Genomic DNA, 23636 nt, shown 5'->3' with positions numbered 1-23636 from the left:
AAATTTATAAGATGTAGCACAAACCTTAGATAAACACTTGACTCCCGGACATGCCATTACCAACCACTGCTCCTACGAGCAAATCTGATGAATCCAAGAATTTTCACATTGCATCCAACCCTTATCAGCTCAGGTGTACTCCCACCTTGCAAATCACTCGAGACATTCACAATGAACTTCATGACTCAAAACTTCATAACCGATACCCAACCTTGGTAATCCAATCCCTAATAATAGCTCGCGAATAAACAAGATTATAATGCAAACACTCCGCAAGAGTCTTTCTGTTGCACGACTGATACTCCAAAGAACCCTTAACTGCTCACTTTATGCAAACCAGCTAGTTTGTGAGTCTCCTAACTTCCAACAATGCACCAATCCTGAAAGTACTATAAGTAAAATAAATAAACAAAGATGATCACTTAGCCCACAACCTATATCTGGAATGCTCTCGGTATTACAAAGATCTTGTCGACATTCTATCATTCTCGTGGAAACTCACCACTAGCACTACGGGGCCTAAAGATACTCAACCTCATTCCACCGCCTTACAGGAACCCAATCAATATCCTTCTCAATGCAAACAGAGCGCAACAATGCCACACTCTTTTTCCATGAACAATTCCTTTCACAACACAAGATGCTACCAACACAAAATCTGACGAAAACATGGTCACACATGACCCAATATTGGGATAAATGGTCATACTCTTGTTCCAATTCAAAGGCTATAACCCACATAAGAACCATGAATGTGATTTGAACAAATTTCTCCATTGTTATCTTGTACAACTCATGTACACCCCCTCACAACAATATCTAATGAACATACCACAATACACATCCTTAGGGAACCCATAACCTTACCCAAAAGGGGCGAAGTACCAGAGTTCTAACGAAATGACGAACCTTAATCATTAGCAGAAGACTGATGGGTTTTGAGCATTCTAACACTTCCTAAGTGTACATGCAACCCTAATAACCTTGAATCTATGTTTTCTCTATATACATGCAAATTTCATTTTCAAGGTTATTTCCTAACTAGCATGGCATGGGGAATATATATAAAACATAAAACTAGCAGAAATACATACCTTGTTGTTCCTTGGATTCCTTCAAGACTTTGTGAGCCTAGAACCCCAAATGTTGTGCCTTAAATGCTTCACACAACACTACAAACTTGGAATAACTTGAGAGAATGTCACTTAGCCTCAAAAATCAGTTATGCCCTCTTATGAATACCCTAGTGCCGATTTTGCATGCTATAGGGTTTCTTTTATAGTATGTCATAATTAGGAGTTACAAATGTAAACCCTAATTGTCATGAATCTTCATTTCTCATGACCCATGGGTTTGTAACTCCCATGGAGTATCCATGGAGCTCCATATGGTTATAACCAAACCCATAAACCATGGATCATTAATCCACCATAAAAGAATTGATGATTGTCATAATCAACCCTAGATATTTAATTAGTCTCACTTCGATCTCCAAATTAATACTAGATTAATACTTGATCACTACTAATTAAATAATACTATTATTAATATATTAGAACTTATAATATATTAATAATCACAAGTGTACTTTCTCTCATTTTGTCTATCCAAGTATTGCAATGCCATGCAACCGAAATGAACTATGCCGGGTCGGTTCAAGCACATACAAAATAAAGTTATGGACTTAGACACTATATCCAACAGTCTCCCACTTGGATAAGTCTAATAACTATATTTGCAAATATGACTTTAAAATCCGACTAGCAATCGTAGCTCTTTCAAAGTCTCTCGGAACTAAGATGATGATAATACGCCATTTAAGATAAGTGATCATATAATCCTCTGTTCTCATGATATCAGCCGGACAAACACATGGAACATGGTCTTACTTATTGTCCAACATTTGTTTCTTGATCTCTGATTTGTTTCGACATAGAACTAAATTGAACACATCAATTATGTTCTGACCGGGCCCAGTACATAGGTCAAAACGAAATCATCGAGGGGCCCAGATATCGCTTCTATTTCTAGAAGGAACAGATAAACTTCAACTGATATGCTTGTACTAACTACTTCTCAAATTATTCACAAAGGCACGTTTTATAACATCGAGTTATCAATGCGTTTTCATACAATCAATGAATAACCAACTCATAGTCAACAACTCATATCTCTAGGTTTGAAGATTTATATGATATTACCGTCTCACGATCACTCGAGATAAATTCCATGAAGTGAAGCAAGTGAGCGTTTGTTGAATCGAATACTCATCCCTTATGAGTACTCATGAATGTTGTAGTAATCATTGCATTGTCTAAGGCACTTTAGACAAATCATACAAGCCAAATTCGTGACAGTCTTGATTCATATCAACTTTCAACATATGACTGACTGTGGATGGTTTGAATAATATTATATATACCATAACATAATTATTTTGGAAGTCAAAACTTGCAAAGTGAAACACAAGAATAATACTAATCTTATATGGCCCCAACACTATGAGTGTAAATAAAAACACATTTTATTTAAGCACCATATTGATTACTCATTATTTTTGTTTCGATTAATCAACTTTATGCTTGAATTAAAACATTAGTTGTCCCATGCTCCAAGCATGTACACTATGTTTTTCCAAACAACAATTATGCCATACTCCAAGTATGCATACTATGTTTATATATGGTCCTCTCTTTGTGAAATAGATCAATTGAGAATATTCCAATGATGCTCATTTCACAATTTCAATCCTTGTTGTAAATGCAAGAATACCAAACTCTTTCCATTTACTGTAACCTGTTAGATTCTAAACTTATATGCAATGATCCCCTTGTAATAACTATGCACAGAAGTCATAAAGACTTGGCAACAGACATTACAAAGTATTACAATGGAAAACAATTCCATGGAAATGAATTCTCAAATTCAAAGTACATTCCTTTGAACATCCTTCTTAGCATTAAGTTCTTTAATCTTACACAAATTCAAAGAATAACTTCCACTTATGGAGACAATTCCATATTACCATTTTGACCATCACTTCTGAACAAGAGTTTCCTCTTTTTCAAAATATGTCAATATGGTCCTTACTCTATACTTCTAATTTTCCATGAGCAACCAATCTTTGGTAAACCTCAGATTGTCCTCGACAACTTTGCTTAATCATTTTAGTCATTTCCAGTTCTATTCCTTTTTCCATCTTAATGCCCTAGGCATTTGGAAAATTATAGCACATGTAATCAAACCTATACCCAAAGCATATGGGACATGATTTATGCTATAATTTTTTTATTTGCCATGTTTTCATAATTCGAACTATGAAGAGGGATGCCATAATCATAATCGAATTTTGAGAACGCAACATATATATAATTTCCTTATGTTGAACCATTCCAGCATAACATTCATATATATTCTTGACTAATGTAGATTAAATTCTCAATCTAAGCTTATAGAATTGGAGTGAAGTATAAAATCCTCTCCCTTAATTATAGCAAAACAACTTTTTCAAGGCGAATTGAAACTTTGGTTTTCTATAATTAATATTGCTGACTTGCGAAACTTAACATAATAATCATGCTCCCACTAGCATAATGATTATTATCTTACTAGCATAACACTTATGCTCCCACTAGCTTTGACATGTATCCAGAGATCAGCTGGACTTTTAGAAAGCAACACTTTATTGACTTTTCTACCAAAGTTCAGATTTCTGATATGCAATTTCGTTGATAAGACTTTATCAAAAACATACACCTTTCCTTAGATAGCTCACTTGTGTGTCGAAACAATTATGAAGAGGGATGCCGTAATCATAATGTTTAGACCTTTTGTCATTCTCACAATTGCTATCTACTCAAAATCTACTTAGTGAAAGAGTTTCCTTACCATCATTTTCATGAATCGAAGAGAAACCTTATGACACTTAGATTTTTATGGTGTATGTGTTCCTATCCATGTGAATTTGTCATGACCATAATCACAAGACAAGGTTAGTGACAAATCCAATCTCATATGGACTAAGCTTGTTCAATCTGAATTTCTTGCCACCTGGTAGCACAATGCCCACCATTGCTTCCAGGTTGTTATGCAAACAATTGAGAACTCATAGGACTCACAAGCACAATCAACTTTTGACTGGAATAGACACAGAAATAAGAATATATCAACACGATAGGTTACAAACCTCAAGTCGTGGGGTAGTGATTAACAAAACTCTTGATTAGTTCTTGAAACTATCTCAGAATCTTTTAGACTCCCACTGTCCTCTTGACATATAAGACTTATCTTTGTCAAGAACCATTCCTTGACAATACAAATATTCAAGAGCTAGTGCGGATTATTATCAAGTTAAAAACTTCTCACTATTGGTCTTAGCTGCTCTTTGTTTTATCCAAAACATCAGAACTTACCAATCTCAAATGTACAAGAATAGGAAACATCTTACTCTACATTTGACAAGTGTTATGAACTTTCTAAAGACTATGTCACTCAAGTTACAATCTTGGAGTATAACTCCAGGATTTGTTTTGGAACTAAGTATGGATTATCTTTTGATTTAACCATTTCAACAATTCACGATTCCTCTCCTCAGGCAACAAACACACTAAGGTGTCCTTAGAGGAACAATTGTGATATGGTTCCATAATCACTAAGATAATCATAAAACAAAATACACAAGTACTCTCCCATCTCTTCAGATTGGAGAAACTTTTATCTTTCTGCCTTATTTGATTCTTCTTATTCATTCTGCCATACATTGAAAATTTTCCAATGTTTCAGAATTACACTTTAACTCGTAAGCATAATCATATTTACTAAACTTTAGTAAATCAGAACGAATAATCTTATCTAACTTTGTAGTGGACCTGACTAGTGCACAACTTAATGTACCCGATCCTTTAGTCCTTCGCTTGACTCACATGTGAATGTGAACATGGAATTAGTCTTAATTTACCAAAGATGAAAATTCTCATTCATCACACAATACAACTTGCATGATTCCAAGTTTCACAAATGCCATTGTAAGGATACTTAAAATAAATAAAATCAAAAACATTTTCTTTTATTTTAAAACTTTGCGGAAAACTTATCCTTACAATCCATATGGAAAACTTGTTGTTATCTATTCCTAAGCAATAAATCATAACTCTTAAGTAACAACTCAAAATTCTGATCACCGAACCATGCGATCGAAATCCATCTTCACGATCAGAATCAACGTATACTTCCTTTAATTTTCTTCACTCTTCTTTGATTCTTAAAACATCAATATGTGACCCAGTCACATCATGGAATAAGAATCTCAGAATAGAAACTTAATAAAGTTAGATAATCGAATTTACCTAAAGCAGAGTCAATGATTTGACTTTATATTTCTTGTGGACTTTTAGGTAAATTTGACAGCTTCGCTACCAATACCCTTCCTTTGGCAATAGAAACATATGGACTCTTTGGAAACAGACTTAGCCTTTCTCTTTACCATTTGGTCAACCGAGTTGACAATGGCCAATCCCTTTCAATTTGGAAGAGAAAGTTTTTCTGGACTTCCAATGTTACCATTGTCAATGTCGATGGAAGTTTGGGAAGTTGATCTTCCAATTAAATTTTGCTTTACCAATGCTCCAAATCATTGCTGATTCAGCATCATCAAGCAAATAGGTAAGATCATTAAGGGTCATGTAGTGATCTGTCATCAGGGAGTGACTGAAGAACCAAGTCGATAGCCAGCTACCTCGAGACTTCGACACCCGACTCTCCCGGCTTGTCAATATGGGACTTAATCTCCAAGACCTAAGCACATATAGACTTTGTTTGCCAATAGGGATTGAGTGACTTAGAACTTATCAGGAATTGAAACTTGTGGGATAGGGAGATTTATTGGAGGAGGTGGAGGAAGTGAAGTATGATTTCCAGTCCCACTAATGCACAACAAAAGGATTGATCTTTCACCTTGGTTGCTATTTGGGATATCATCTTCATTAGGAAGCTTGTTCCTAAAGATTTGGGAAGACCATAGTTGTCTAAACTAGACATCTATAATGGGATAAATTCAAGTTAGTTGATTTAAAGTCCTTAATATAACACCCAATATGAAATATTAAGGCTAGGATACAACAACCTGTTTATAACTGGAAGAGGGATGCTGTAATCCAAGTTATAAAATAGTTGAAGGTAGGTAAATGACGATTTACCAATTTCCACCATAAGAACGAAATATTTTATTATTAGGTTTTATTGGTTTTGAAACTTCTACATCTTTTGAGATACATTGAACTTTTCAATGGCATGTTTGAATCTCGATTGTGCCCTCTCAAGTTTGTGACTGGGATGCCGAGGATCACAAACAAGGTGTGCATAACCATACAAATTGACTTGGTACCCTTAACTTTATCACCTAATCGATGTGTCGGTTAGCCACATAGCTCCACTGATCTATAATAAGGTCAAGAATGATCTTCCATACTTACTAGTTCTTGTTAGTGTGCCGGTTAACCACACACGCTCCACTAACGACTTGGTAAGGTACAAAGTGTAATTTTATGGGTTAGCACCAAATTCACATTTTCATAAAGTAACTAAGATTGGGAATTATTAAGGTATAGTTACTTTATAATTTCATTATACTTTTAATGAGGATTAAGGTCCTATCCTACCTTCTTCAGCTAACGACCCACCACCAGTCAAGGAAGCGGTGGGTGAGAGTGGACACCAATTAAACGCCATTTTATAGGCAGTAACCTTATACCCCCCTTATAGTTCGGCTTCGTGAATGAGGCCTATTAATGGTAAGATTGACTTATTTTTATACATACATATATATATATATATATATATATAAAATTAAAATTATAATAATAGTATATGGGTGTATTTTAGACATTTAAAATACTTGGTGGTTTAATCTATTAATTAAACTATACTCTTAATTTAATTAAACTTAAACCATGTCTTTATGGAATTATTAACTCTTTTAATTAAACACTTTAATTAGTTTAATGAAGTCCATAAAGTTTGAATTTTTTTAACTTAAAAAAAAAGATTTAATTTGGAATTAAAGTGTAAGACTTTACAAATTCCATAACTTGAGGGCAAGATTTGAAACTATTCCAAGTCTCTTCAATTTGTAACTTATAAGTTTTAATGGTTCATAAAAATTATGACTCTTCATTTTAGGAAACCTCTTTATTTCTTTAATCACAATTTAAAGAAGTGACTTTTGGTTATCCATAACTTGAGGACAAGTTATGGACACCATCATCACCATTAAGATCATGAATTCATCAACCATGCAAGTTACAAACAATTACTATGATCTTCTAAAACTCTTAAGAACGAATATTCATATCAACAATTTCAAGAATCATAAATAAACCATATAAAACTTGAAATTTTGATAATAACCATTTATTTGGATGAGAATAAAAATTACCATAACATCAAAATCATGTTTTAAGAACAAAAACACTTTGTGGTAATGATTCTAATCCAAAACAGGCCAAAAACACTTTTTTTCACTGAACAGTCACCACCTCGTGGTAAAATTTACCACCTCGTGGTAAACTGGAAGATTCCAAAAAAATGATTTTTCTTGCAAATTGCATCAAGTATACAGAAAACAATCCTAGGCTTTGATACCACTGATGAGTTTTGAGCATTCTAACAATTCCTAAGTGTACATGCAACCCTAATAACTTTGAATCTATGTTTTCTCTATATACATACAAATTTCTTTTTCAAGGTTATTTCCTAACTAGCATGGCATGGGGAATATATATATATATATATATATATATATATATATATATATATATATAACATAAAACTAGTAGAAATACATACCTTGTTGTTGCTTGGATTCCTTCAAGACTTTGTGAGCCTAACACCCCAAATGTTGTGCCTCAAATGCTTCACACAACACTACAAACTTGGAATAACTTGAGAGAATGTCACTTAGCCTCAAAAATCGGTTATGCCCTCTTGTGAATACCCTAGTGCCTATTTTGCATGTTATAGGGTTTCTTTTATAGTGTGTCATAATTAGGAGTTACAAATGTAAACCCTAATTGTCATGACTCTTCATTTCTCATGACCCATGGGTTTCTAACTCCCATGGAGTATCCATGGAGCTCCATATGGTTATAACCAAACCCATAAACCATGGATCATTAATCTACCATAAAAGAATTGATGATTGTCATAATCAACCCTATATATTTAATTAGTCTCACTTTGATCACCAAATTAATACTAGATTAATACTTGATCACTACTAATTAAATAATACTATTATTAATATATTAGAACTTATAATATATTAATAATCACAATTGTACTTTCTCTCATTTTGTTTATCCAAGTATTGCAATGCCATGCAACCCAAATGGACGATGCCGGGTCGGGTCAAGTACATACCAAACAAAGTTATGGACTTAGACACTATATCCAACAAAGACATCCATATGAACAATTGAAACAAGATCCCATCAATATGTAACTATCAATCCATAACCTTATGCAAAAGGGGTGAAGTACCAGAGCCAACAAGACATGCCAAAATTGGATTTCACACATAACTAATGTCTCGTCTAGAAAACTAAGTAACACTGTCAAAAGTTATTGATTTCCAATAATCAAGGACATCTTCCAAACTCGAGTCAAACTTGACAATAGGTTGATGAGTCCGTTGAATTTCAACTGATACAAATCAAAACTTCCGAAGAATCTCCACTTTGATGATGGAAATGAACAACGATCAAGAACACATTTACACTTAATCCAATAAACCAAAACTCATGCGGAGCTGAACATACCCGTCTGTGAAACTAATTGACCGATCGACATCTATGCAATCTAGACTATAAATAGCAATCCATACAACAAGCTAATAAGTCCCTCAACAACCAATACTCAACCTGAGTGATCCTAGCGCCTCCTCATATATTCTTTGATATCCTAAAAGGAACCAATGGCTACAACAAGATCCTTGACCAACTACTTCCTGGCATGAGAAAACTTGTGTATTTCCCAAACACATACATCCTATAACCACTTGCTCTACACCCCCATCTTGACAAAGTCTTAAAATGAAATCCCATATACCCGGACCACAAATCCCTACGAACCACTCTTCCGACACCACAAACTCGAACATATCGATGATCCTCCAAGTAGAATACCTATTTCTCCCCCACTTAGGGTTCGAACTACACTTACTAGTGTTGTAAACAAACCATATCTCAAACTGGATCAACTAGGTACAAACCATCCCTGACTCTTGGAATGTATAATACACGGTAAATGATCTTCTAGATAAGAACCAAGCAAACCCTGAGAGATTTTGAATTTCAGATGAATACCTCAGAAAATTTTCCAATCATAACTATCTTTCAAATTAAGGGTTTTATGCAATTGCATAAGCAAAACACCAACTTTCTATCCAAAACATACACTCCTTGCCTACAACCCGAACCGTCAATCATGTACCTAGCCTGCCTATATCCAAAGGAAACAGACGCTTGATAGCATCACTGAGCATCCATACCACATCAATCCTCATGCGAATTCCCATGCTGTCATATTTCCACCAAACACCACAACCAACTAGCCCCCATGCTGGGATTACATCCCAACTCAGAAAGTCACAAGCCTACTCACTCCTTCTCGGAAAACTATCTGGACATAATCCTCACCATACTTTGCGACATTCCCACCCATCTATCAACCACTTAGCTTCGATCTGAAATCCTCAAGTCGATCATAACAATCGTTTCCTTTTTGAGTTCGACAAATCAAATGCACGACCTCGAGCAAGGCCCTCGAGACCTCAAACCAACAAACTCACCTAGGTCTGCGCCATGCAAATCCAAACTGGCATCGCTACTGAGGCCCAAAACAATTATCATACCGATCCTCATGCCTAAACAACCATAACCAAAAGATTGACAGATATGGAACCATTGTCCCGAATCATTGTATCAAACCATGCTATCTTCCTCGACAAGGCCTTAGAATCCCCGAAATTTTCATCAATTCGAATATGGATCTTGTGCTTTCAATAGTATGGTCCCAATAATACCTTCCACACCTATCCATACTTTCCTCAAGAAATACCCTGAGTCCTCTAACTCACATGCTCATAATAATACTCCCAATACCTCCACAACAACAAAGTATCCATACTAAAATGCTTCCTAGGATCTTCTAGGATCCACACCTCACCCTAACATTAACTGTCAAACGACCCTCATTGATGCCAGTTAACTACTACATGAATACAATCACATGCAACATAACATAAATAATTTTCAAATAAAAGATTCAACCCTACAATGGTTGGACTCAAGCAAGAGCTGAGCCATAGGACCAAATCTTTCACTCATAAGAGTCCTTTAACAATAATCAAGAAAACTCTATTGGAAATAAGGCATCATGTATCAGGAAATTCTATCATGTAGCTCCTGAAGATCCTTATCCTATAATTAGCATGTTGTTCTAACATACACATAATATCAAATAACGGTGTGGGTAACTTGGGGTATACTTTCTTTCTCCGATTGATCGTCTACATCACATCTTTCATTGGTTGTTTTTGAAAACAAGTTAAAAACTTTTGCAGTTCCCCATTTTGAGTGTGGATTCAAATGGATGTTCATTTAATTCCCTCAAACCAAGGCTCCGATAGCAAATTGTAACATCTCAAAATCATAACTAATTTCAACTTCTCAAAAAAACCCCATTTACTAAAAGAGTGGCTACAAAACCATTGTTTCTAAAAACATTATTCAAAATCAGAGTCTCCCTAGATCAGTGACATAAAATCCAAGGATGTGTACGATCACGCCTTCACATTTCCACGGTCCTTAGATGTACCTAAAACAAAACTAAAATTGTAATCCAATGCTTCCCCCAAGGTACCACCACATAATACACATATCACATACGAACAAGCATGTTGGGTCCAATCAATCATCAGACTGGAAAACACACAGGTCCACAACCATCAAGCTGGATTACCCCTGGTCCAATATGTCATCAGAATGGAATGCCAATATACCATAGGTCTACTCCGTCATCGGACTGCAATACCAATATACAACAGGTCTACTCAGTCATCGGATTGGAATACCAATATACAACAGCCCACTCAGTCATCAGACTAGAATACCAATATATAGCAGGCCCACTCAGACAATGGACTAGAATACGCTTGAGTCCACTCAGCCATCAGAGTGGAATCCCCCCGGTCTTTTGGCTCACGCACATCACAGTAAAGTCTCAATCCAACACCATATGTCGACATATAAAAGATAACAAACATATTTAACACACAATTAATCATGCAAACATAAATCACAGGTAGTCCTACAGATCAATCGGTCTACGCATATCAATAGCTATCATATAATCATATAGATCTACCCCATACTCAGCATATCATCAATCAATGTAGGATAACAATCTAACTGGGTTGGCCCGACCTACCCGGTATGGCCATTCTGGGGTGCCGACTTACTCATGTCAAGCTATTCTGGGGTGCTTACCTACCCGAGTCAAGCCATTATGGGGTGCTGACCTACCCATGTCCAGACGTTCTGGGGTACTGACCTACCCATCAGTCCTAACAACCGAACCACGGGGACTATTCCACCCCTACTGCTACTATCACATATATCATAACATAAACATACTATCAGACATATTTGGGGTCTCCGACCTACACTTCGGTCCAAAAAACCGAACTTTGGGACTATTCTCCCCTTACTACCACTATCACATATAACATATTATGCCAGCATATAACATATTAGGTAGTAGCACACGTAGATGAATATCTCAAAGACAATCGTTTAACATACAACTCCTACTGGTTGGCTGGCATTGTGGCCGTAGACCCACCACTACTGGAAGCTAAATCACCTCGATGTCATGTCGTGTTTGATCTATCCTCGACGTGAAGGTCGACTCTCCTCCACTACTCAATCTGTACACGACAATCCTCAAGTCATCAAACAGAACATGCAACCCTAACCAGGGTCAATACCACAATCAGTCAAAGTTAACCTTGGTCAAAGTCAACATCCAATTGACCTGACTCATCGAGTCAGCCCGCCAACTCGCCGAGTCCATACTCCACTAATCCGATACAACCCCGACTGCACTCTTCGAGTCTAGCAAGAACTAGACAGGTTCTTCTTTCTTCAAACTATCGGGGCCATCTTTATCCGACTCATCGAGTTGTTCATTGAACTCGACGATTTCATCTCCCTCATAAGAACATGTCCATCTACGACTCGCCGAGTTGTATGAATAACTCGTCAATTCAGTCTTGAAAGCTTGAGAGATTGCCTTGGACTCGCCGAATCTGTTCATACACTCGTCGAGTCCCATGATTCTCAGGTCCTTTTTCACGTCTAAACGTCTACGGGACTTCCCTCTCTAACAATTAGTCCATTCGCATAATAGATTTGGTGGTCATTACACCTCGACTCGCCGAGCCCCAAGAACAACTCGATGAGTCCACCCTTGACCATTACTATACAACCGATTTAAATGGGTCGTAACACATCAAAACCATAGATCTGGCCTCCTAATGTCCCTTTTATACGTAAAGTTCCAAACTTGGTGCACATCCATGGGGTTCTTGGCTCATAAATCCATAAAAGGTGCTCTACAATGTGTATGGAGCTCTCATGGCCATAGTGTTGGCACCTTTATGCCATGAGACCCCTCCAATTACTTAGATCTGAAAGTAGAACCCCATGAATCACTTCACAAATCAGAAAATGGCTTAGGAAGCCCTAAATGCACCCAAAATCTGTAACACCCAAATTTTCAAATAAATTTTCACATTTATAAAAACACCCTTTTCATTCATAATTGTCATAAAACATCATTGTGTCACATAATCAATTCATAACATCACATCCCGAGATCAAAATATGTAAAAGCTCCTCGAGTGTGTACTGATCAAACCGGCGTCTTCCCGCGATCCTCACTGGTACCTGAAACAGATAACACAACACTGTAAGCATAATTGCTTAGTGAGTTCCCCAAAATACCACACACAACACATATTAGCCACTTGAGGCTATAACTGTCTTTGACCCTCTGGTCAATATGTCTCAGTGGGACCCTCCAGTCCCATAACTCTGTGGGCCCTCTAGCCCTAACTCTATGGACCTTCTAGTCCTAACTCTGAAACTCTAGTACATACATGACATAAATCACATAGAAATCACATCATGCAAAAGCATACAAAATACTTTGTCACATAACACTAATTACCACTCTAGGTAAAGTATAGTGAGACGACTCACCTCATGTAACTTGGTAAAATCTCGAACTCTATAAAATCCGATCTAGCCTCCGCCTAATCATATGAAATAAACACTCTAAATCAATACATCCCTTAAGTCAAGGCTATTCCCTCTCTTATTACTCTCAGAAGGGTAAAAGACCATTTTACCCCCCCCCCCCTCATGGCTCAAAGACCCTAAACTTGACCAAACCCTAAAAGTCAAAAAAGTCAACTCCCCGGGTTATGCTGCGCGTACCAAAAATATACGTTGGGCGTACCCGGAGTCTTCACAGAAAATGGGGTGCACGACCACTTACGCCGCGCGTACTAGGATTACGCCCCGCGTGATGCCCAGTTTCAAACTCTAAGCATTTTGGGGTCTTAATCAGTTAAGACCCATGTCCAACTTTTAGAGTTGACCATTTATAACCCTCTTAATCCATATAGTTGGTGACTTTAAGCCTTTTCATGGTTGGACAAGTCACTAACAACCATAATACTCCATTTCCTAACACTCGAAAGCTCAATACTCAAGCATGACCTCATATCCACGACCAAGATGGAAACTTTATGGATCTATAACACAAATACCACTGAAATGGGACAAATCTAGGTCCATGGAGCACATTACACTCATAAAGTCTCCACCTTTGGGACTTTTAACCCTAAAATGGACCATGCAACATCAAAACAAAATGAAGAGGAAAGTTTGAACTTTATACCTCCAAATGCAGCTCCTTGCTCTATAGATCTGAGATCCAAACTTGCACTTCAAGCTCTAGCCTCCACAAGCTCCTCTCCTTCTTCTTCACTAACACACCATGGCATTGGTATTGTGACAACCCGAAATTTCCATTCTGAACAAACCATATCAAGCCAATAGAAGTAGAACAGTTACAGTGAAAATTCAGACTCTGAGTATAAGTTTGGCAATTTTCAGGATTTACACTTAAGGAGATATTAGGAGAGTGGATGTAGTAGGGTTTTTTGCAACACTGTTATTCCAATACTCTAGGATATAAGAGCTCATTCCAGGAATAAAAATATTTTCTGCCAAAAATCCCAGGACTACATGTAGAAAACTGAACCAAATAGTTCATTAGTTACATTTCCAATTAGAGAAAAGCCAAAATTCTCACTCACGGATCTTCGGGTTTTTATCCCAAATTGTGAGTAACTCTTTCTAGTAGTGTTAGAAAGCTTTAAATGTGTTCATAACATAGATTACATAGCTAAATCATTCGATTTAGGAGTTTACTCCCCAAGGTGTTCTTGGGCGGTAAACTCCCGAAACCAAGCCTAGATTGTCCCCCGTGATATACTACTGCCTTGGACTTGTATAGGAGTGTATTAGGGACATGAAATCAAGCAAGAATCACCCAAGTTTGGGAGTTTACGGCTCAAGAGTATCTTAGGCCGTAAACTCCAAAAAGCATGCTCAAAATGGTGCTTTTAAGGCACCTAAGGCTTAGACTTGATTTTAGACATGTACCCTAAAGTGTTTAAAGCCTAGAAAACATAAGGAATCACAAGTATTAAGGAGTTTACGCCCAAGACAAGTTCTTGGGCTGTAAACCCCTATAAAGGGGTCAAATGACACCCTAACTCCTTCCTTATGCCTAGAACCCAACATAGATCATAACCTTGAAATGTTAGAGACTTGAAAACACCATAAACACCCTCCCAAGGGAGTTTACGGCCGTAAACTCCAAGGGAATATGGTCCCGGGGCCGTAAACTCCTTAAAGGGGTTAATAGGAAGCCCAAACACTTGATTTAGCCTTGAAGCAATTCAACACTAGAGTTGTAGTAATTCTAAGCATCATTTAGTGACCCTAAGGAGAGTTTACCGCCAGGAGTTTACTCCCCTGGGCCGTAAACTCCAAAACATATGGTCATTAGACCTTAAACTCCCATTAGAGGCCTTGCACTCCTTTGTTGCAACCCATTAGCCTCCTAGCACTTGACCAAAAGTGTTTTCCTCGCGTTAAAATGTTTATACTTGTATAATTAGTGTTTTAATCACTAATTATTTATATACATATGTCTTCATATGTAATTAGGATCATTGTGTGTGTCTAAAGTCTTCACTTGACACCAAGCACTTATCCGATCCTTCCTTACGATAACAGTCTGTTCAATTCCAGTCACTTACTGCAGGTGAGTTCATACCCCTTAAATAATGTTTTAAACTATTTTTAAATTTTTTATGGGGGGGGGGATACAAGTAGAATCATGCTAGTTATTATATCAATCACATGTGATTAATAAGTAGAATTATGCTAGTTATTATATCAATCACATGTGATTACTATGCAGCATTCAAATGATTTACTACACATTAGCCGTTTTACCAAACAGTTTCCTTCAAATGATTTTTATAAACATTTTATATGTTTTAAACTCCTTATTACACTGTATATTTTACTCGGTATATTACATTTCAAACTTATTTACAATTGTGTTTTAAACAAATGTTTCCTTATACTTAAACTGTTTTATCAAACCCATGCCTTCAAACTGTTTTATAGATTGACATCAAGTCGATCTTTTATGAAGATAATAATTATGTTCAAATGTTTTACAAAACTTATTTATGCTTTTATATTATAAATTGCATGCCTCTATATGTATAGTTATATAAGAAATGTTTAAAAGACTTAGGAAGGCTATCCACCCTATTTCCTTTTCGCGCTTGAGATGTGGTCTGGTGGGATATCGGGTACTCGTCCGAAGGTCGTTTAAATATTAGTTATATATCATGTGTACATATATAGTCATAAAGGCCCTTCCAGTTCATCCCATGCCCTTGGGTAGCAAGGGTATACATCCATGTCCATACGTACCAGTTAGATTACTAGTAAACTACCATATGGGTAGTTTAGGAAGATACTAGAACTATTACTAGAACGCGATATCATACTATGAGTCAGTTCATTCATAAGTCAATACTTACTACTAGAAGAACATATACAACTATACTAGAAAGAGAACATATACAACGATACTAGAACGATTACATTACTATACTTGCTAGGTAGAGAGCACGTACATTACAGCTAGAACAGTTCATTGAATTACACTTACATTAATACGTTAATAAAATTGTGATCCACTGTATCGGAGCATGCCTTAAATGTCATGGCCCGAGTTGTAGACATAATTCTCTTGGAGGGAGAGCGTGAGTTTGCGTATAGATCTATACTGGATTGACTATCCTACACCTTGCTGCTAGCTACAGCCGGACCTGCAGGTCTGCGGGTCCCAAACATCATTCCGTTATTACGACCATTCGTATGTCGTTGTTACCAGTCGATAGTATGGTGCAATTAATCACATGATGCCTTAATATAAATCCGGTTTAAGGTAGTTAGTACAGCAGTAGTTCCTATAATACAACACTACAATACTACATTTATTTTCCCTTTACATATATTTAGTGATCTTTTCACTTAAACATTTAATGTAAAAACTATATTTTGATAATGATAGTTACACTTGGGAAAATTACACGCTTTTACAAGAAAAGAACATTTAGAACAGTTAAGTCTTGGTAGAAGACACGCTTTATATAATAGTAGGAATCATAGGGATTTCTAGGGTTTTTCAAACATTTACAGTTGTTTTACAAACATTTTACATTTATAGTTCATATACATTTTCAATACTTACAATTCGTATACATTTTCCATACTTACCATTCATAAACTTACAAATTCTTACATACAAATTAAGACACTAAAATAATTATGATCTCACCAGCTTCAAAGCTGATACTCGCTTTCAAAATTACTTGTATCCTCAGGTCATCATAGACAGGTACCGATGCAAGGAGAAAGGAAGATGGAGCTTGTTCAAGACTCATCTTTCATTTTGATTTATGCTTTAGTGTTTATCAAAATTTGACAGAACACATTTGTATAATAATTATATTATTAATGCAATGGATGATGTTGTTGCTTGTTTACTACTTTACATTGTTCTGATAGTGTACATGACGTCCTCCACCCCAGAACGTTTCCGCCGTTCTTGGCTTTGGGGTGTGACAGGTATGGAGGCTGAGAAATGAGCCTTAGCTCCAAAACACTCACTCTCAAACTAAGGACGATGGGAGGCTCTCTTAGGGTTTCGCTCACTGGTATGGAGGCTGAGAAATGAGCCTTAGCATCCATTATATAGTGTACAAGTCAAATATCAGGGTTTGCGTCTGGACCCATTACGCCCAGCGTAACCCTGGGTACGCCTAGCGCACCCAGGCGAGTTCGCGTCCAAATTAAGCACATGAGTACGCGCAGTGTACTCCCCAGTATGCCCAACGTACTCATTTGCTACAAGAACTCTTTCAAGGGACCACTTTTGACAAATTAACAAAATGGAAGGGTATAATAGCTTTACCTGGATTTCGGGATGTTACAATTCTCCCCCACTAGAACCAAACTTCGCTCTCGAAGTCTCATGCCAAAAACAACTCCGGATGCTACTCCCGCATCTCTAACTCCGGCTCCCAAGTCAGCTTGGACCCCTTCCGATGCTGCCACTGGACCTGAACCAGTGACACCTCCTTATTTCTCAGAACCTTGACCTTCTGGTCCAGGATCGCGATCGGTCTCTCAACATAATTCAGACCCATGTCCACCTGGATATCCTCCAATGGCACCACTGCCGACTCGTCGACTATACACTTCCTTAGCTGAGACACGTGGAAGGTATGATGAATCTGGCTCAACTCCGCAGGTAGCTCCAATCGATATGCTACTCTGCCCACCCTTTCGATCACGCTGAACGGTCCAATGTATTAGGGCCCCAACTATCCCCTTTTCCTTAATTGGATTACTCCTTTCCAAGGAGACACTTTCAGAAGTATAAAGTCTCCAACCTGAAACTCGAGCTCGGAACGACGCCTATCCGCGTAACTCTTCTGGCGAATCTGGGCCGTCAGCAATCTATGTCTAACCTAATGTATCTATTATGTCATCTGAAGCTCTATCTCACTGCTGTCCATCACTCACTGCCCTACCTCTCCCCAACAAATGAGAGTCCGACACCTCCTCCCATACAATAACTCAAAGGGAGGCATACCAATGCTCGAATGGTAGTTGTTGTTATAGGAAAAATCAACCAAAGGCAAATATGTGTCCCAACTCCCTCCGAAGTCCAACACACATGCCTGAAGCATGTCCTCGAGCGTCTGAATCGTTTGCTCACTTTGTCCGTCCGTCTGTGGGTGGTTAGCGGTACTGAAATGCAGCCTATTACCCAACTCCTCATCGAACTTCTTCCAGAACCTGGAAGTGAAATGCACATCTTCATCTGACACAATCGAGATTGGAACCCATGCCGCGATACCACCTCTCTCACATACACCTCTGCCAGCCTCTCAGCGGAAGAGCTCTCATTGATAGTAAGAAAATGAGTGCTCTTTGTCAGCCGGTCGACGATCACCCAAATTACATCAACGCCTCTCGTAGTCCTCGGCAATTTGGTGATAAAATTCATGGAAATTTGTTCCCACTTCCACTGGGGAACCTCAAGCGGCTGGAACTCGCCATGTGGACACTGGTGTTCGGCCTTAACCCTGCGACAGGTCAAGCACCTCTCTACAAACCACGCCACATCCCTCTTCATACAGGGCCACCAATAATCTCTTTTCAGGTCCAAATACATCTTAGTGACCCCGGGATGGATCGAAAACTTCGTCCTGTTTGCCTCCTGCATCAAAATGGCACGTGCCTCACCCTCAAATGGCACCCCAATCCGTCCCTGGAAGGTCATAAGCCCCTGAATATCGGCAATGAACTCAGACATCTGACCAAACAACAAAAACCTTGGGGCAATCCTTGGCCATATGCCCCTCCTTGCCACACTTGTAGCAAGACCTTGCTCTGCACACCCCCTCATGACTCTTTCCGCACTTGCCACAAGTGCGGCCCTTCTGGTTACTGGATCTCGAATCGGTGGGCTTAGCCCGCTTGGCAGCCGGCTGGGACTATGCCAGTCGCCGATCCCAGGTCCATTTCGAGCCCTTGCGGTGCTTCCACTACACCTTTACCAACTCCACTTTCTTGTTCCTCAGATCCTTTGACTTCCTGTCGAGGATCGCCACTGGCCGCTCGATGTAGTTCAGGCTATCATCAACCTGAATATCCTCTAAAGGCACCACTGTTGAATCGTCCACCAAAGATTTACATAACTGGGAGGCATGAAAGGTGCTATGAATCTGACTGATTTTGGCTGGCAGATCCAGCCTATATCCCTGCACACCCGGGCTATAACCTTGCAGGGTCCAATATACTTGGGCGCAGCTTGCCCCGCTTCTTGAATAGAATGATGCCCTTCCATGACGACACCTTCAGGAGCACCATATCCCCAACCTGGAATTCCAGGTCTGACCGACGCTTGTTGGCATTACTTTTATGCTGACTCTGAGCAGTCTGAAGCCTGCTCCGAACCTACTGGATCCTCTACGTAGTCTTGAGTACCACTTTGGTACTCCCCATGACTCTCTGTCGCACTTCTCCCCAACATATCGGGGTCCTGCACTTCCTCCCATACAACATCTCAAAAGGAGGACAGTCGATACTCGCATGATAGCTACTGTTATAGGAGAACTCCGCCAACGGGAGGTAACTACCCCAACTACCTCCGAAGTCTAAAACACACGCCCGTAGCACATCCTCCAGAGTCCGGATGGTCCGCTCGCTTTGACCATCCGTCTGTGGGTGGAAGGCGGTGCTAAAATGCAGTCGAGTACGTAGCTCGTCATGAAAATTTTTCCAAAACCTGGAAGTGAACCGCACGTCCCTATCTGAAATCACCAAAACTGGCACCCCATGCCGCGCCACTACCTCCCGGATGTAGATGTTGGCCAACTTTTCGGCCGAAACACTCTCCTGAATTGGAATAAAATGGGCGCTCTTGGTCAATCGATCAACGATGACCCAAATCGAATCCACCCCTCGCGCGGTCCTGGGAAGCTTCGTAATGAAGTCCATAGTAATATCCTCCCACTTCCACAACGGAATATCCAACGACTGGACCTTTACATGAGGTCTCTGGTGCTCAACCTTGACCTTCCTGCAGGTCAGACACCACTCTACAAACCAAGCTATGTCCTTCTTCACACAGGGCCACGAATAATCGAGACTAAGATCCCTATACATCTTTTTCGCCCCCAGATGGATGGAGAACCTGGATTTGTGCGCGTCTGCCATCAGTACCTGGCACACACCCCTATGATACGAGACCCACACCCTATGGTGAAAAGTCAACAATCCCCGACTATCATAGTCGAAGGAGGAAACCTGACCCACAATTCTCTCACTCTTTCAATGTTCCTCCTTCATGGCCTCCTACTGGGCCTCCCGAATCTTCTCCAGCAACGTAGTCACAACTGTCATCCTATGACAGATGTCCCTGATTGGCACTTCCTTGCGGCTAAGCGCATTGGCCACGACATTGGCCATCCCCCGGTGGTAGAGGATCTCGCAATCATAATCGTTTACCACATCAAGCCACCAAAGCTGCATCATTTTCAGATTTCGTTGGTCCATGAGATACCTCAGGCTCTTGTGGTCTATGTAAATGGTACAACGAACCCCATAGAGGTAATGGCACCAAATATTGAGGTCGAAAACAACATCCCCCAGCTCCAAATCATGTGTCGGGTAATTCGCCACGTGAGGCTCCAGGTGCCTTGAAGCGTAAGTTATAACATGCTCGCTCTGCATCAATATCACGTCAAAATTTGAGATGGATGCATCGTAGTATACCACAAAGTCCTCCATGCCCTATGGCAGGGCTAAGATTGGTGCCTCGCACAATCTCTGTCTCTACGTCTCAAATTCGGCCTACTTCTCAGGCCCTCATCAAAAGACCACGACTTTCCTCGTCAATCGGGTCAGGGGCACGACTATCTTGGAGAAGTCCTGAATGAACCTTCGATAGTAGCCTACCAGTACTAGGAAGCTCCAAATCTCGGATGGAGACCTCGGAACCTCCCAACCAATCATGACCTCCACCTTGGCCGGGTCAACCAAAATTTCGTTCTGGTTGACATGGTGCCCAAGAAACTGCACCTCGCGCAACCAGAACTCACACTTGGAGAACATAACATACAAGTTCTCCCTCCATAATGTACCCAGAACCTCCCGCAAGTGCTCCTCATGCACCACTCACGTCTTGGAATAAACCAAGATGTCATCGATGAAAACTGTTACAGACCGATCCAACATCGGTCAGCACACGCGGTTCATGAGATCCATGAACACGTTACGAGCATTGATGAGTCCGAAAGGCATCACCACGAACTAATAGTGGCCATAGCACATCCGGAACACAACCTTCTCCACATCCTCCTCTCTGACCCTCATCTGATGATATCCTGAACGTAGATCAATCTTCAACAACCAAGATGCTCCCTGCAGCTAGTCAAAGATGTCATCAATCCTCAGGAGTGGGTAACGGTTCTTCACCGTTACCTTATTCAACTCCCTATAGTATATACACATCCGATGCGACCCGTCCTTCTTCATCACAAAGAGAATCGGGGCTCCCTAGGGTGAACTGCTCGGTCTAATGAATCCGTTGTCTAACAGGTCCTGCAGTTGCGTAGAAAACTCTTGCATCTCAGGAGGAAACAACCGATACGGTGCCTTGGCTATCAGAGCCGTACCAGGGACTAGGTCGATCCTAAAATCTACCTGCCTCTCCAGAGGTATCCCAGGCAACTCCTCAGGGAATACATCCGCAAACTCTCGTACCATGAGCACATTTCCCACCGCCACCTTACCCGCTTCCCGGGAATCCATTACATAGGCGACAAATCCTGCACAACCTTGCTGAAGGTAGCACCTAGCTCTCGCTACTGAACATAACGCCGGTCCTCGCTATGGCCTCTCGCCCTGAATCACCAGCTCTCCCCTACTTGGGGTCCTGATTCGCACCAACTGCTACGTGCAGTCGATCACTACCCCATTGGGGCTTAGCCAATCCATACCAATAATAACATTGTTCCCCTACAAAGGTATGGGAACCAAGTCTACCAGGTAACGCTCCTCAAACAGCCTCAAAACACAATCCCGGTAGACCTCTAATCCGTAGAACTAGAGTTTCTACCTTGGCCTTCCAGCCATCCGTCACCCGTTTCGACGTTGGGGTCGGCGCCACCGTTGTCACTGCCGTTGTGGATGCTGTCAATCTAGGGTAGTTGGCCTTCTTGGGGCCCCTCTGATTGCAATGGAAGCAAATCAGGTCTGACATCTGCACTGCGGGGGCGGGGGCAGTACAATTTCTGCCATAGTGCCCCTTCTTGCCGCACTTGTAGCAGCCGGACGATCCCGCTCTACAAGCTCCCTCATGCGGCCTGCCGGATTTCCTGCAGCAACTCTGGTCGGGCTGGCCCTTCGACCTAACGTCGGATCCTTGGGTTTCTTCCCCGAAACCCGTGAAACCTGCTCAGACTCTGCTTTCCTCTTCATGACATGCTCCAAATCAAGCTTCCTCTCCCGTGCCCTGGCAATCATGGACTCCAGGGTCGGGCAGGATGAATTGCTAACATACTCCTAGATATCAACCCTCAACATATCATGGTAGTGGGTCTTCCACATCTCCTCATCCCCCTCATACTGGGGTACCAAGAATGCTCTCTCTCGGAACTTGGTAGTGATTTCCGCCACAGTCTCCGTAGTTTGTCTTATATCCAAAAACTCTCTGGCCAGCTGCTGAAGCTCCACGGCTAGTGCAAACTTAGCATTGGACTTGGTCACGAAATCTGACCAAGTCATAGCATCGATGGCTGGGGCCCCCAACGAGTCACCAATCGGCTCCCACCAATCTCTGGCTCTATCCCTCAGACATCCTGCATCAAAGCGGACCTTCGACCCTTCCGGGCAGAAGCTTGTTAATTGCGCAGACTCAATGTCTGCAATCCATCTCCTGGCAGAAATGGGGTCCTTCACCCCGTGAAAATCCGGCGCACCACTCCCTCGGAAGTCCTTGAAGGAGAGTGCGTGCGTACCTGTCTGGCTAGATGCCTGATCACTCCTGAATGCTCGGAGGTGATCCTCCATCATCTCAACAATCCCTTCTTTGATCAACCCGAAAATAATCGGGGTCGACTCAAGGATACCTCTCGTGATCTCAGATGTGATGAACTCGCGTAGCCCTTCATCAACCTGCTCGGATCCTGCACCTGAGCCTGATCTTGATCCTGATCTTGAACCTCTTGCTCCATGACGCGTGATTTCCATACTGCCAATAAGCATATAAACGTCAGGATCATTCATGCTCTCAAGAGGTCTCACACATTCTCCAAGTTCCCTGGTTCCATCTCGGCCCTC

The sequence above is a fragment of the Lactuca sativa genome, chromosome 8 (assembly GCF_002870075.4).
Source record: "Lactuca sativa cultivar Salinas chromosome 8, Lsat_Salinas_v11, whole genome shotgun sequence".
Classification (NCBI taxonomy): domain Eukaryota; kingdom Viridiplantae; phylum Streptophyta; class Magnoliopsida; order Asterales; family Asteraceae; genus Lactuca; species Lactuca sativa.
This window is presented reverse-complemented; position numbering follows the sequence as displayed.